Source organism: Sander lucioperca, chromosome 19 (genome assembly GCF_008315115.2).
Source record: "Sander lucioperca isolate FBNREF2018 chromosome 19, SLUC_FBN_1.2, whole genome shotgun sequence".
In the NCBI taxonomy this organism is placed as follows: Eukaryota; Metazoa; Chordata; class Actinopteri; order Perciformes; family Percidae; genus Sander; species Sander lucioperca.
Window position 1 is genome coordinate 7,332,155 of NC_050191.1, and position 16,674 is coordinate 7,348,828.

General features: G+C 41.8%; 1 long non-coding RNA gene across 1 annotated transcript in view; it reads left to right on the top strand.

Moving 5' to 3' along the window:
• Positions 1-16,674, top strand: part of LOC116066074 — a 194,131-nt gene that overhangs the window by 76,444 nt on the left and 101,013 nt on the right. The gene's annotated exons all lie outside the window — the stretch shown is intronic.

Consider the following 16,674-nt stretch of genomic DNA (forward strand, 5'->3'; position numbering starts at 1 on the left):
TGTGGTTATTTTGTAGCAACCTGGTGTCGTTTCCAGGTGATTTATAAAAGGTAAACACAGTGGACAGCACTTCTTAAATCGCAGATTTATCAACACAGCTGTCCTGCTGCCTTCAGGTGACTGAAGGAGTTTTTTGTACAGTATGAACCAACTGTTGACAACATATACTGCAAGAGTCACGAATATTAATTTGCTGATAGAACGTTGGCCCGACCGACATTGCCATCCCTTAAGCCACGCTGCTAGCATGGCTAAAAACCTCTCAGTGCAGTACAAATAATATGACCTGTAATCAAATACTTTCTGATATCAAGTTTGTATTTTTCTTGATTCTTGTGCATCTTTTTTATTTGTTATTTATTCAAGCTACAGACACTCATTTCTAGAAAAAAATTCACTCAGTCAATTACAGGCAGACTGGGATATAAAAGATAGAGATTTCATTTCAATTTGGTGGCGCTCTCTTCTTCACGAAACTCCCTTGATTTTCTTATTTGAAGTTAAATGGGTTTGTGTTCGCAGCCATCTTGTCGTTTTTTGTTTGTTTTTAGGAGCCAATAAAGAAAAGAAAGTAGGGTGCCCGGATAGCTCAGTTGGTACAACGGGAGCCCATATACAGTATAGAGGTTTACTCCTTGACGCAGCGGGCCTGGGTGCATGTCATTCCTCCGCTCTCTCCCCTTTCATTTCTTCAGCTGTCCTGTCAATAAAGGCCTAAAAATGCCCCAAAAATAATCTTTAGAAAAAAAAGAAAGGAAAGTAGGAAAATGAATGGAGACAGGGTGGAGCTGAGTTTGGAAGTGACAACCATCCTCAAATGGCCTCATCTTTGAATCTTCATAATCTTGTTTGCATCGTGAATCACTTACTTTGCCGTGTAAAAAGAGGTTGGGGGTGGGTGCGTAGTGCTGGGAACTTAATCCTGCTATCAAGTGTGGGATTTCTTTGTATTCAGGAGGCATGCTAATATAAGTGGGAAGTGACCTTTGTTTAATTACTCATGCAGCAACACTTGAAAAATGCATAATCTTAGGTGTTTTGAGCAGTTAAGTGTGCTAATGTACATGTTCTCCTCCCAGAGCAGCATATCACTGAATCCCAGCCTTCATTGTATTATTACTCTTTTTTTTTTCCTGCAGCTGCTTTACTTTCTACTGTCTCTCTGTCCTTGGTGTAACTGTCTGAAAAACTGATAACGGTTGGGAGGACGCTGGACGGGCCACCAAAGAAAAGAGCAATCACCCCCTGTTACCATCCAATCAGCCAGGGTTCAATAACTTGGAATGTCTCATATCACATCAGCGCTCAGTTCAATCTGCTGGGAGAGAGGGGACTTAACCTTGTGCTCTGCACATGAACACACACTCGCTTGTTCACATCCAACTACACACACATAATGCATATGATAACCCTAGAGTATTTCTTTAAAGTAACCGACTACCCTTGGCACATAAAATTAAACCACAAAAAACAAAAGCTGATGTCAAATCATGTATTTTTGTGTTGAGCAGAGCCTCCTGGATGTATTGATGTTCCAGTTGAAAATAAGTGCTCAAATACCAGAACATCTATAAATTGATGTCTTAGTCCTGGCAACTTAGTACATGGCAAAACAATATTTACATATACAAGAACTGTGTCGGTCGCTCCGTGCCAAACCGGGGGGGGGGGGGGGTACTTATTCGTAACAATCAAGTATCAAAATCTGAGGAGGACACGCTGTTGGATGCTGTCCTCCTCTCCTACTCTTTCTTCAATGCCTAACAAATCTGTCTTTCTGCTTGAGCACCACTGGTTGAAGCCTGAAAATATTGTAAACAAATTAATAACATAACTAATTACACTGGTCGGACTGTTCAGCTCCGGTTCAGGCTGGTTCTCATCCTCAACACGTGCCTTTTTCAGTCGCAGAAAATACTTTTCAATACTCATCTGGATTGAAGCAGCACACATTCAATGTAAGAGTAAAAAAAATGACATAACATTATTTATAATAGGTTTATTTGATTCACAGCTGCTACATATCGTGTTTTGACCTCGACAACCCAACTGCATTTTACCGCAAACTTGCGACTAGTTAACTTTCTAAAGCAGGCGCAATCGCTTGTTTGCTGAGAGTTGGGTCGGGACTCCAACATTAACACACTGACAACATTGTATTCAGAATATAAAATATTTTTATAGCACTTTTTAATGTGTGATTGTGTAAAGGTGTTCACAAGATACCAACCTTTCGTGAACTTGTGAATTTCGCCAGCCGTCTTCTCCATAGATAGTGTTTTCATGGAGACAGACGCTGAGTGCACGGGGGGATGATAGAGGGGCTGTGTGTGTGTGTGTGTGTGTGTGTGTGTGTGTGACAGAGATGGAGGAGAGCAGGGAAGGGAAATGCAGCTGAATGAATGCGTGTTTTTAAATAGCATTAAAAAAAATGTATAACGAAACGCAATGTGTGGTGGCAGGTGTTGATTGTGTGGCGCACCGCCACAATATAGTCTATGTGTGGGAAACACTGCGGCTTGTGGTGCTCGAAGGGCCAAAAATACATTTGGAAAACTCAACAGCAATGTCTGTTTCCAGAAATCATGACCCAGTTAAGAGCAAGATAATCAAGATAATCCACAGACCTGAGGCCTGGACTACGAAGCCAGATTTGGCGTTAACGAGGTAACTTCAGGTTTAACCCAGGGTTTTCTGTACCACGACGGTGGCTCACTTGTTACCGGGTTCAATCGCCGTGATAACTTATGCTGAACACCTAACCTGATCGGGAGAAGGTTATGTTGGAGATTAGAGATCAACTGGGGTAAAAGCCCCGCCTACTGACCAATCAATACTCGATTGATAACGGCGTCACCTTTCTTAGAGGACAGGCGGAGCTCGGTGTGCGGAGAGGGAGAGCGGGAGGGACAGAGGGAGAGAGAGAGGGATGCGCTCATAAAAGTTAAAACATTTAGAGACCGACAACCCTGTTAACATTCCCTGATGGGTATTTTTATGAAATATATAGATTTTAATGGGAGGGAATTACATATAGGCTACCGGCATCTTGAGCCGTGTGTTGCCAAATGGGCACATCGGTTTGAATTATGTTTTTATATTTTTTTATTTGCTCTCACAATCGCTTCCACTGCCAGGGTTGCAACTGAAATAATAGGCTAAAGCAACGACAGTTTATGGAAAGCACAAGTGTAATTGTTCAATTCAATTCAATTCAATTTTATTTATAGTATCAAATCATAACAAGAGTTATCTCGAGACACTTTACAGATAGAGTAGGTCTAGACCACACTCTATAAAGCCCCAACAATTCCAATAGTTCCCCCAAGAGCAAGCATTAGCAGTGGCTATTGCGACAGTGGCGAGGAAAAACTCCCTTTTAGGAAGAAACCTCGGCTGACCCAGACTCTTGGTGGGCGGTGTCTGACGGTTGGGGTTATGACGGTACAGGATGTAGCGTGGCACAGCAGAGCATGGGTGGACGCGGTGGACGCAGCAGGACGTTAGTCGGGCATTGCAGGGAATCGCAGAGCGTAGCAGGGTGTAGCAGGTCCATAGCCACAGCTGCACCCAAGACCCAGGTCTTGGTGTCGCCCTAATCCGAGGCGATGTTCTGGGTGAAGAAGAAACATAAGGACTCCGGGGAGTAAACTCCCCAGAGCTAGGTGAGTAACAAGCACTTCTGAGACATGATGTGCATAAAAGGAAACAAAAGAAAAGAGCGTGTCATAAGAAGGAACTTCCTCGGCAGTCTAGAATTATAACAGCATAACTAGGAGAGGCACTATATTATTGATTATACGATAGGTAAATCTGATGACTGTAAAGAGAAGCAGAGAAAAGCAGGGGTGCTGTGTCTGCAGCTATACACCCTGCCCCGCCGGTCCAGGCGTTCACTGCAACTCCTCACTCCCTAACTATAAGCTTTATCAAAGAGGAGAGTTTTCAGTTTAGTCTTAAATGTAGTGACGGTGTCTGCCCCCCGAACCCAGATTGGGAGCTGGTTCCACAGGAGAGGAGCCTGATAGCTGAAGGCTCTGCCTCCCATTCTACTTTTAGAGACTCTAGGAACCACAAGTAACTCTGCATTCTGGGAGCGTAGTGCTCTAGTGGGACAATAAGGTACTAAGAGGTCCTCAAGATATGAAGGAGCTTGACCATTTAGAGCTTTATAGGTCAGAAGAAGGATTTTAAATTCAATCCTGGATTTTACAGGAAGCCAATGGAGAGAAACTAATACAGGAGAAATATGATCTCTTTTCTTAGTTCTTGTCAGAACACGCGCTGCAGCATTCTGGATCAGCTGGAGAGTCCTAACGGACTTATTTGAGCATCCTGATAATAAGGAATTACAGTAGTCCAGCCTGGAAGTAACGAATGCATGGACTAGTTTTTCTGCATCGTTTTGAGACAGGATGTTCCTGATTTTAGCAATGTTACGAAGGTGAAAAAAGGCTGTTCTAGAGGTGTGTTTTAGATGGGCGTTAAAGGATAGATCCTGATCAAAAATAACTCCTAGATTTCTGACAGTAGTACTTGAGGCCAGGGCAATGCCATCCAGAGTAATTATATCTTCGGCTAATGAGGTTCGTAGGGGTTTGGAGCCCAGGACAATAACTTCGGTTTTGTTTGAGTTTAACATCAGGAAATTGTAGGCCATCCATGATTTTATATCTTTAATGCAAGCTTGAAGTTTAGCTAGCTGGCTGGTTTCGTCTGGCTTGATTGACAGATATAATTGGGTGTCATCCGCATAACAGTGAAAGTTAATTGAGTGTTTCCTAATAATATTGCCTAGAGGAAGCATTGTGGTCAGATCTAGTTCCTGACTGATGGGGAAGATATTGATAAGCGTGATTTACGCATTTACAGCGTCGGCTCTTTTTTTGCCAGCTTTCCTTCCTGTTTTAGGAAGCAGCGACTGTATTGCGTTTTGCCTGCAAAACCGTGTCTGTTTTCTTCATATTTATGTAGAATTATTGTTTGCTCTTCTTATATAAAATATGTGGCTCTGGTAGATGCGATTGGTCGTGCTGTGCAAACACTGCCTCTTATGTGGACGCGCGCGTTGCTGGATTGGGAAACCCTGGGTTGATTGAACTAGTTGTTATTGTTAACCAGCGTCGTGACACAGCTTATGCAGGACCGCGGTTGTTAGGTTAGGTGAAGCCGGGTAATTGAAATAAATCCAGGGCATGTTGCTCTTGATTCGTAGTACAGGCCTCTGGTTGTGAGAAGCTATCTTGCAAAAGAGAGGCTTCCTCTCAGTGAAAATCCCTTAAATAAATAAAGGTTACAAAAAAAGTGGGTATCTTCCTAAGTTGCAGTCTTTTTACAACTACTTCACCTCTTCTTTTTTACCGTGTTGCCTTGCTGAGCTGCCCCAGAGGGGTACATCCTGGTAGTTGCATCATGTAGGGATACAACACTGGAAGCAAACCACAAATACCAAGAGCAAGTTACTCACTTGATGAGCTGAGCCTGAGATCTTCTAAAACCCCTAATATAAAGTATAAACCCTTTTGAATTAGGTAACAACATGATCTTACCTTCTATTATAGCTTGACTAGGCTGCGAGCACAGCTGTTGACTTTCCGGGCCCTATCTTGAACCCAGCGTAGCGCAAACCTCGACGCAAGTGTCTTTGCTAGTTTAAGACCGACGCAGTTGTTGTTTCCCGTCCAGCGCCCGCGTCGTTTAAATAGCAAATACACCTGCGCCCATCTGTGCGCCCATGGGCGTGCTGGTCTTACAGGGAGGTGTGTTCAAGTGCATTCTTGGCGTATTGCTATCTTGAGGCAGCGGGAACTGATCGCGCCATTGACCAAAAAAACCTGGTCTAAAGTCAATAGCGCAGCATTTCATTGTTATTTTAACAGCACAATAGTAAAATGCGCCTAGGCTCGTGCATAGCGCACGCACACTATGCTTGTTACACACACACAGGGACGCGACAGCACACAAACATGCAAAAGATTAAAAATATTAACGTTATATGATCGACTTCACGCACAAGCAGATCAGTTTCTTCTCTGGAAAATCTCTCCTTCCTGTTTAGCAAATCCTCCATCATAATAGCAAAGCGCCAAGGTACAAACGCCCCTGGCTTTTAAAGGGAATGGGAGATGACATGGATTGGTTTATTGCGTGTTACGCCCAAAACACACCTATGAATTAATGAAGACACTAAGTACAACCCTTTTGAACCATGCGCCTGGCGCACTGACCCTTTTTTCCGCCGTTAAACTAGCAAAAGTGGAAGATTGTTAAAATATGGCCCTTAGTCTTGTTTATTTGGTCGTTTCATTATTCTGCCTTATTGTTCTGACTGGATATACCTCATCATATACCACACAAAGGTATAGGTCATTTTCTTTAGCCCCCTGTAATTGTCTCTTCCCATACTCATTTTTCTTTTTCTCCCTCTCCTCTTCTGTAGCTGACAGTCTGTACAATTCCCATCTCTCAGTCAGATCTTTAGTGGCAGACTGTGCTCTGTTAAACCCTTCTCTTACCTGCTCTAATTGGAGTGTGGACAGGGCTATTAGCGCGTTAGTGCTCCCATCTGATAAAGGGCAAACGTCCCTTTCCCGAACAGGCAGACAGGAAAGGTGGGCAAGGGGTGTGTGTGTGTGTGTGTGTGTGTGTGTGTGTGTCTGTCTGTCTGTCTGTCTTCTGTCTGTCTCCACTTATTAAGCTTCACCTTTAGTCTTTGGTGAGAGGAGAGGCAGGCTCTTTCTGATGCCTGCTAAATGCCTTGCCAACCCACTGTATTCTTCTACTCCTCCACTGTGAGAGTCCAAACATAAATATACACACACACACCCACACACATATATAGAGTTTTTTGCACTGTGATTATGAAGGTGCTTGGTTGCTGTCAGATTACGGTAATTTGCTCTCCAGGATGATTTAGTATCCACTGTGCTCCTGCTCATTATGGCCACAGAGACGGAGAGAAAGCAGAGGGGAGATGATTTATAAGGATTTAAGGGGGGCGCAATTGAATTTAATGCAAATCAGATTTGAATTTAAACAAGGTTACGAGAAAGTAACAGAGCGTAACTGCATACTGCTTAGAAAAAGTTTGGTTGGTAAGAAAACTGCAATTATTCATGTTTAAACATGAAAATAAAAAATTATTTTAGGCATATTATTCACATTTCTCATAGATTTACAGTTTTATCAAATGGGTACTTACAGTAACATTTAGAACTGCCATGTTTAAAAACAAATTACAGAAAACAATGTTGTGTGGGGTTTTTAGGATTATGTAAATGCTTAAAGGCATTACACAGCTACTAAACATGATTAAAGACTTGGATATAAAAGGTTTTTGGATATGCGCACATGTCGCTACGCCGACCTTTTCAAGAAGCTGGTTGAAGGAATGAAAGAGGGACGCTGTGTTCACACAGTCCAACAAGTCCACCACCGCTGGAAAACTTGGAAAAAATTGTATTTTGCATGGCTACATGTAAATGGGAGTATTGGTGGACTATTCACTTTCATTAGCCATGTAAACAGCTTAGTGGGAATATCGTCTTTTTCAGAATAAGGGAATGTTATGTGCATGGAAACGTAGTCAATGACTCAAGGTGGTGACAAGTTTGTTCCAACAAGTGCTTCGAGTAGATACAGAAACTTTTGGAAATGAAATGTTCCGCTGTCACTCATTGAACATTGTTTATAGTGTGATAGTGGCGTGTAAACACAGGTTTGATAGATTGTCCATGACTGACTTGTATTCACAGTGCCCCTGACTTTCACATGATCAGATAAAAAATAGCTCGATGGTGTTTTAAGCCCCCAACGTCTCCTTCCAGGCAGCGCTGCGAACGTTGACTTCAAGGCACCTAACCCTAACCCTAACCATTGCCTAATCCTAGTAGAGATGTTGGGGGTTTAAAACGCCGATAAACTAAAAAATAGCGTGTGTATTTCATATAGTTTACACTCTGGACTCTGACTCTGTAACGGTTACCCAGCTTGACCACTTGCAGCGTTCAGATTGTGTACAAACAAAGGTGACAGGCCATCCAGAGTCGTGCTCGTAAGGTTTTCATGTCAGTTACAGTTCAGTCAACTCGTGTTATTGATGCAGCCACATGGCTGCCTCAACTTCCTTTACCTTTCCACACAGTGTGCAGATGGAGTTGCCTTCTAAAGGCCACTATATAAGCCTATGACTTTGTTACTTATGTTTAGTGATCTCATGCAATGTTGTTTGTTTGATGCTTGACTACAGATATTGAATCAATAGTGACTGGGATTATATTATGGGTTGGACAGTTGAAACAGTTTAGCACTCCACAGTCAGCTGTCTGGAGAAGTAAAAAAATCTGACTTAAAGGAACATGCCGACTTATTGGGAATTTAGCTTATTCACCGTAACCCCCAGAGTTAGACAAGTCCATACATACCCTTCTCATCTCCGTGCGTGCTGTAAGGCTGTCTGACGGCTCCAGTGGCAGCAGCCCATCACAGTACATGCAGGTGAATGGTTCCAGCTAGCCTACTGCTCCCAATAAGTGACAAAATAACGCCAACATGTTCCTATTTACATGTTGTGATTTGTAGAGTCACAGGGTGTACAAAAACAACGTAACATGAGACACAGCCATCTTCTAACCGTAAACAAACTGGGAACTATATTATCAGACAGGTTTGCTGCAAAGCAAATCATTCTGCCCAAGTACTATATTCTTCCGCCTGAGAATATAATTCCCGGTTTGTTTACGGTGATTACACCAACAAAGAGGAAAAGTCCTTTAAAGTGCACAAAAAAAAATAGAAATTGAACATCCACAATTCCATGACACACAAACTAGGAATGCTAATTTAGAGGTTTTTTTTTCTTCTGACCGATGGCCGACTCTCGTTAACCGATCATTACCTGTACGACAAGCAGGCAACGGAGTCCCAGTTCACCCGTCCGGCTGGCTGGAACATACTTTCCATGTTTCATGGACAGCTGCAGACTTGTAACATTGTTGTATCATGTGATATGATCGAATAGCTCTAGAACAGCTACTAAATGGACCTTGAGGGGAAAATGTCTTACATCCAAGAATAGTGAGAGCAGAATTTACAAACGCAAGGCAAATACATCACCACTAAACTCTGACTTGAATGCTCAGGTGAACTTTTTTTTCAAGAAGGATGCTTGTGTCTAGCATCCCTCCCCGTGGGATGAAAATTCAACACTGACTGTGAGAAGTCCACATTGTCATCTGTGACATTTTTGAAGGTGAAAGAGATTCCTTGTAAAGTCTAACAAAACACTTCAGGTTGGTATCTGTTTGCATCACTTCACAATTCCCTGAAGTGGCCTGTACAGTGTGTTTACTACCAGAGTGAACAAACTGACACCTAGTTTGCTTACAATTTATATTATTTGACACATTACCCCACAGGAGATGAGACGGATTGTCAGAAGGTGACAAGAATGATGCTGTAAAGTTATTTGCACTGATATGTGGAACATTGTTATTTTTTCTTCTACTGGCAACAACCTTCTGGAGTTATATTTTCCCCCGCTATCTGTTGGAACGTCTCTATAATGAGATCGACTGGGAATCTCTGAAAATCTTCCGAAAGCAAAAAAGAGGGGGGAGAATGAGATGTACGAAAGCCACTGCTTGTTGTACCAAGAGGCAGATGATGCCCAGGTAACGGAGGAGTTTGATGTCTCAGAGAGGAAAGAAAAGGACAGACAGACAAGTGGCATACTTTGAGAAAGGAGCCCTAGGGTTTTGTATAAATAGCCGATTGCACATAACTTATCCAAACTGGCATCTGAAGGAGTCATGTACAGCAAATAAATACATAATGTGAGAAAAATAAAACAAAACCACAATTAGTTTTACATATAGTAATAAGGACTTTTGTGGTTCTTTGTATAGTTTAAGGAAACAAAAGGCAAGAAAGCAAACCAGGTGAGAATTAAGAGAATTTGTTTGTGAATTAATAATTTAGCTATCAAAATATTATTGAAATGTAGCACATCTTTTTGTTCCTTTTTTGAAGGTGGGGTAAGACACTGGACATCATACTGTAGTAATAGTAGAGTGATAAAGCAAAAATGATTACTTGGCAGAAGCCCTAAAAAAAAGGCTGCAGAAATTAAGAGATTACGTTTAGAGGCAGTAAACCGGTAGCCACATCCCCAAGAGTGTGCTTATGCCACCTGTCAGTTTACTTTAAAAACATGGAGTAGAGTAGCAAGAGCTCGTGTGTCGCTGATAACACAGAAGTGATTGGTGCAGCTCAGCAGAGATTAGTTTCTGAAGCACTTACTGTGAAGGTAAACTTGCATTAAATACATTTGTGTTCACATGGACTTGCCCTATCTCACAATGTCAATGCAGTTAAAATTTTTCCCAGTCGGACCTTCGTTTTTTCGATTATTCCATCACCATATGAATGCACGCACAAACATCCCGTCTCGCAATGAATACGAAAGTGTAAAAATTAATTGTGTACAATGCCCGTGATTCTGATCCGCTCCACAATGTAATGGGTTCTTCCTTGGCCCATGCTACACCCTTCAACCAAGTTTAATGAAATTCGGGCCCGTGGTTTTTCCGTAATCCTGCCGACAAACACACCACCAAACAAACAAACAGACAAACTGAACCGAAAATATAACCTCCTTGGTGGAGGTAAATATCAATAAGTGAAGTGATTTTGGAGTTGTGCATTAAAGTCTCAGGTGTACTGAGTACTGAGCCAGGAGTCATCTTCCTCTCCTTCTGTGCTAAATTGTTCTGGAAAGACATCTTTACCAAGCAGGGGTCTTTAGTCCAAAATCTTGTCCGATACTGTGATCCATTTAGAAGCCTTTGGCAGGAAAAAAAAGTTGGAGAACCCTGGGTCTAATTGATCATCAGTCACTGCAGTGGGTCCATCCCCTGTAGTCGCTATTCAGCACTTCACTTGAGTTCTCAGTATCTCTCTCTGCCAGCAGGCCCGGGATAGAGTCATTACAGCCAGACAGAGGCTCCAAAATGACTGGTCTAAATCACCAACTCACCTGGAGCACTTAGTGATAAGCTGGGAAGGGATGGAGCTGTGTGTGCAGGGGAATGACAGAGAGGAGGAGAGAGAGGGTAGGGACACATTTCAACAAATGAATTCCAATTAACTTTTTCTTACTTTTCTCAGCAACCTTTGCCTCTTCTTTAACTACTTCAAAACAAACAGTAAACCCACAGTTTACAGTCAGTGCTTCAAGTCAACTTTATTTGTCAATTCTGCAATATGTGCCAGACATACAGAGCAATTGAAAATATGTTTCTCTCTGACCCTCGGTGCAATAAGGACAAGTATAACAAATATAATATAAAAGATAAAGATAAAAAAGATGAGTAATATGTACAAATACGAAATAAAGATAAGTAATATATACAATTAAAAAAGATAAGTAATATATACAATTAAAAAAATAAGTAATATGTACAATACAGTAATACATTCTAAATAGTGCAAATGTAAGGCAAAATCAAACGGTACAGAAAACTAAAGATAAAGATATTGAAATGTGCAATTTAAAAGAAGAGTTCCTGAGTGTCTCCTTTTATATAAAGTGGCCAGTACAGATCCTGATGGGCTTCCTGAAGCTGTTTGCCAGTCTGGTGGAACAGGCTCGGATGCTCCGGTACAGTCTCCCAGATGGCAGGAGGCTGAAGAGGCTGTGTGAGGGGTGGCTGAGGTCACCCACAATGCTGGTTGCTTTGCAGGTGAGGGGGGTTTGGTAAATGTCCAGGAGTGAGGGGAGTGGGGCACCAATGATCCGCCCAGCAGCCTTCACTATGCGCTGCAGGGTCTTACGGTTGGAGGCAGTGCAGCTCGCGTGGACAGGATGCTCTCAATGGTGCCCCTGTAGAAGGAACACATGGTGTGGGGAGCTCTCGCTCTCTTCAGTTTGCGGAGGAAGTAGAGGCTCCGCTGGGACTTTTTGGCCAGTGATGCAGTGCTTGTTGTCCAGGAGAGGTCCTCACTGATGTGCACCCCTAGGAATTTGGTGCTGCTCCCTCTCTCCACAGCAGCGCCGTTAAGTCAGTGGGGGTTTCGGGGTGGGACCTCTCTGGAAATCAACCACTTCCTTGGTCTTGTCAACGCTCAGGAAGAGGTTATTTCAGCTGCACCACGTGGCCACGTGGCTGACCTCCTTCCTGTAGTAGGTGTCATCGTTGTTGGAGATGAGACCCACCACGGTTGTGTCGTCCGCAAACTTCACGATGTGGTTGCTGCTGAAGGAGGTTTGCATCTTAAGATGTCCTCCGCAGACAAAAACAACTCTTAACACTAATGATACATCATATACTCTATGACATTAAGGACTGAGCATTGTAAAATTAGGCATTGTGCAGGTTTTTGTGTTTTGTAGTCTCCTCTTTTGGCCCCTGAACATTTATTCATTGTTTTATGCTCCCTGTAGTCTCTATTACACTGACTACATATACATATTCAGTGGTATATGTGTACATTTATTATCCAGAAAATGCATTGTGAACAGTTTATGGCAATAGTTTATTTAATAAATATTAAAACATCCTTAATCATTTAGCCACTACATACTACGTACAATACTACTATAATAATCGGACCACAGAACTGCTTAAACTGCAAGACAGTCCACTAAAACTTTGGACATACCAGAAATCCATCTGATCGTTTCATAGCCAGATTGTTAATCAGGCGTTGTGTCCTCACACATTGAATAATTTGGATAAATCCGTACAGTGTCTGCCCAGCTAAATCTGTTTCTATAAAACCACATACTGTGTGTATCATTTTGGCCGTGATAATTGCACTATGACATTGTCTGTAAGCTTTAGCCACCTGCTATATCTTTTTAATATTTCTGATGCATTAAGGTAATTCAATATATTTCTCATGATAGAAACCTATCACTTGTAAGGCCTGATTTTTCTCATTCTTAGGAAATAGGTGAAAGAGCATGTTTTTCAAAACCCAAACAATCCCTTTAATTGACTTAATAAGTTGTACTTTATAGAAGCACCTTTTCATGACTTTCTTAGGAGTTCTAATACTTGATACTATGATGATACTTGTTTTAATGTATTTGTTTTGATGTCCTTTGAAAATGTATCACTCTGATGTCTTGTTCTAACTCTGGAGCGCTGAATCTCCCGTCTGCACAACACATTTACTAATAAACTCGGGTACTAATAAAGAAGCCTTGAATCTTGAGTTGGACAAAAGCTAAACAATATGTTAGTTAACTTCTAACATAATCTAATACTGTGGTTTCTGATACAATTTAAATTATGTAATGGAGTATTTCCCTGTCAGTAACACATCAGTCTAGCTCTGTGGATTTAGCAGTCCTTGCAAATCATGACCTTCACCATCTAACACACACACTGGCTGGTGGTCTCAAGCTGCAGAACACACACACACACACACACACACACACACACACACACACACAAACAAGAAAGGTTATCCTATAGGTCAATGAAAGAGGTCAGTAAAACTTCTTTCTACCGTCCCAGTACAGTACAAGACTAGAATACTGATGTGTGTGTATCTTTGTGCACTCTGTAACTTATTGGATCTTTAGAAGACAACACTCTAACTCTGTGTGTGTGTGTGTGTGTGTGTGTGTGTGTGTGTGTGTGTGTTGTGGTCTATTAGCCTCTGTCTTGTCAGAAAAAAAAGCTTTAATGGTCTGTGTGTGTTGGTGCTCCCTTGTTCTGTCTAATCTGCTGCAGTTTTCTCTCGACGTGCTGTCAGCTTTGACACCAAACAAGTAGAAGCGTGGACCCCCTTGTCAATCTCTCTGCGCACTCCTGCTGGTGCATCTCTGAAGTAGTTTAAAGGTTTCAAGGCGCAGAGAAAGTTCTTTTTAAAAAGGAGATTTGTTGGTGGGTTGGAAAGTTGGAAGGGAGACTGAGCGAACGAGAGACAGAGATAGAGTTCACCGACTCTGTCTGAGAAAGCTGAGATTTTTTTTTCCGATTGAGCATGACGCATTGACAAGAGAGAAGCTTTAAGGTAGGCAGGCAGGCATGCCAAACAGGAGAGGCGTCCCTCAGGATAGAAGACTCAGTTACACACAAACAAAGACAGCCAGGTATGGTGGAGGATGGTAGACATTTCTCTGTACAGGTCCCTGGCATTTGAGAGACAAATTCAGCCAGGAAACTAAAAATACAGCTGTGTAACTGATGATGTGAAACAACATGTAGAAGTAAAAATTATTTTGTACATAACAGTTCTGATCAATGTGTACTGATCATTAATTAAAATATTACCATCACTGGTTCCCAAGGTGATATATTCAAATTGGTTGTTTTGTCTAATAAAAAGTCCATAAAGCCAACAATATTCAACTTACAACAATAATAAACAGAGCAAATTGGCAAATTCTCTGGTTTTCTTTTCATTTAAAGTCTTAATCCATTCCTGGTTGCTTTGGCGACACCTGTTACCGTTACCCTGCTAACAGAAACTCTCTTTGAGCAGCTATTTTATTTTATTTTTTTTTAGAAATGCAACAGATTATACTAGGGTTGGGTACCAACACACACTCAAAAGATGCTGAATATGTTGTTTTGTAGATTTTTAATGAACAGTCACGATCAATACTAGCTGCCAGGACAAACGCATTATGTTTCCTGTGGCTGCTTTGCAATTAAAGCCACCCTGTGTTTCGCCAGTTGAAGACTTTTATTGAGAAGCAGTGGAGTACATGCTGCATCGTTTTTGTGTAAATCCCCCGTACTAACTGAGGTGGTAAATCTGAATTCAGCGCGGGAATGTCGTACTCCGCCGCTACCAATAAAAACTACTACCTGTATATAGACAGATAAATGCTGAATGTAAATACATTGAGTGGATATCGCAGATTAAAACAAACCCTAGATAGAAGAAGTTTGATTTGATGGAAATAGTAAGGATTCTAAGCAGGGAAGACCAGGCAGTGCTCTGAGATGGCAGATGGCATGTAGAGGGGTGGTGGCTGTGAAGTTAAGGGGACCCTGCACTTGATGTTGAAAAGCAAGATGAGTAATGACAACTGGGAATGTGTTGAAGACAGACAAGAAAATCTGTGGTGATTTCACTTGGACAAACTTCAATGACTTCAAGAAAATTCTAAGTGAATATGAGACACAAGTCAAGTCAGCGTGACAAGGAGGTAAAAATTAGGTTAACTAGATTGTGAAAGGAGCGCAAGGAATTCAGATCTGTCCAATATGAATAGAAGGTGCCCAGGGCAAGGCTATTAATGATGGCAAGTTATAAGACACTGATGAAGTCGTCTATGGAGGGCTTCAATTTTGAATGTTGTAGCTGAAAATGGAGGGACCAGAGTGGGGTTTCTTCATCCTATGGAACCAAGGTTCATGATAACGAGAAGAAGACAAGAAAGTGACGCAGCGACCAACTGAGCAGGGAAATGAAAGCTGGGTAAGAAAGTTTAGTGAAAATGGAGATTGACCTTTTTAATTAGAATACAGACTTCTGCTGGTAGATGAGTATTGCTTTCTCTGATTGTCCATGTCCCCACAGGAGAACAACGATCGGGTACATTTTGTAAAAAGACAAAGAGGGGTAAAGAGACCGTACCCCCCAGAAAGCATCAGAAGTAGAGGCATACGGACAAAATTGGATGTCATCCAGACATATCAAAAAAATAATCTTTTAAAAGAAAGGATCACCGTTGAAGTAACCAACAAAGACTTGCCCTCCATGGAGGGAGTCCTGGGTTGCTTGGTATGGGGTTCTGTTGATTTCAATGAATGTTTAGCACAACTTGGGACAGCTTTTACAACTAAACAGGAGTCTGATGACTAATTGGTAGGCCCCTTTCCAGCAAACTTTGAAAACAGCACAAGTAATCAGGAAGAATTGGAAGTACTTTAAAGCCACTACCAATTTCAGCTTCAAAGACCTTTTATTGGTTAGCATGTGGGGGAAAAAAGCGTGATTGAAAGTTGAATGATATAAGGGAAATGAAATTAAACATACTGTGTGATTTTTGCAGACAGGATATTGATTACCAAAGTGGAGAGAAAGTGTGGGCCTGGGTGATTACAGAGTGCTTCTTAAGTGGTGGGATAGTAATGGTGGGTGTTACCAAGACAGTGATTGGATTGGAGGGGTTCTGGCACAACTTTACTGAAAGTACTTGCAAAGGGAATCAGTCTTAAAGTGTCAAAGTTCCAGCAACATCTGGAGCCTGTGGCCTTCAGGGTTATCCATAAGCTATAAGGGGTCGGAATCACCAGAGGCCTCACGGTACGATATCATCGCTTCTTATGTCACGATACGATATAATTGCTATTTTTAACATATTGCAATTTTCTGCGATATATTGCAAATTATTACTTTTTTCCAACTTCCCTAACCCTAACCCTAAAGGAAGGAAGGGGTCAGAAGGATTGACTTTGTTGGTTCCTAAGTGGCAACTACCATTCAAAATCATTCAGCCTTCTCGGAGAGGGCACCACCTGGGCATGACTAAGTGCTCGGGACGTGAGTGCTCATGTAAGTAATGCTGGATGAACCTGGGAAGAGTGATTGGTCTCATCTGAAGCCAAGTGGTGGTTTTAGGTTGGACTTGTGTGGTAGTCATTGGCTGTCCCTAAACACACACCATGTCTGATCACAAGGTTCATACATGTATTTGGTATCAACACA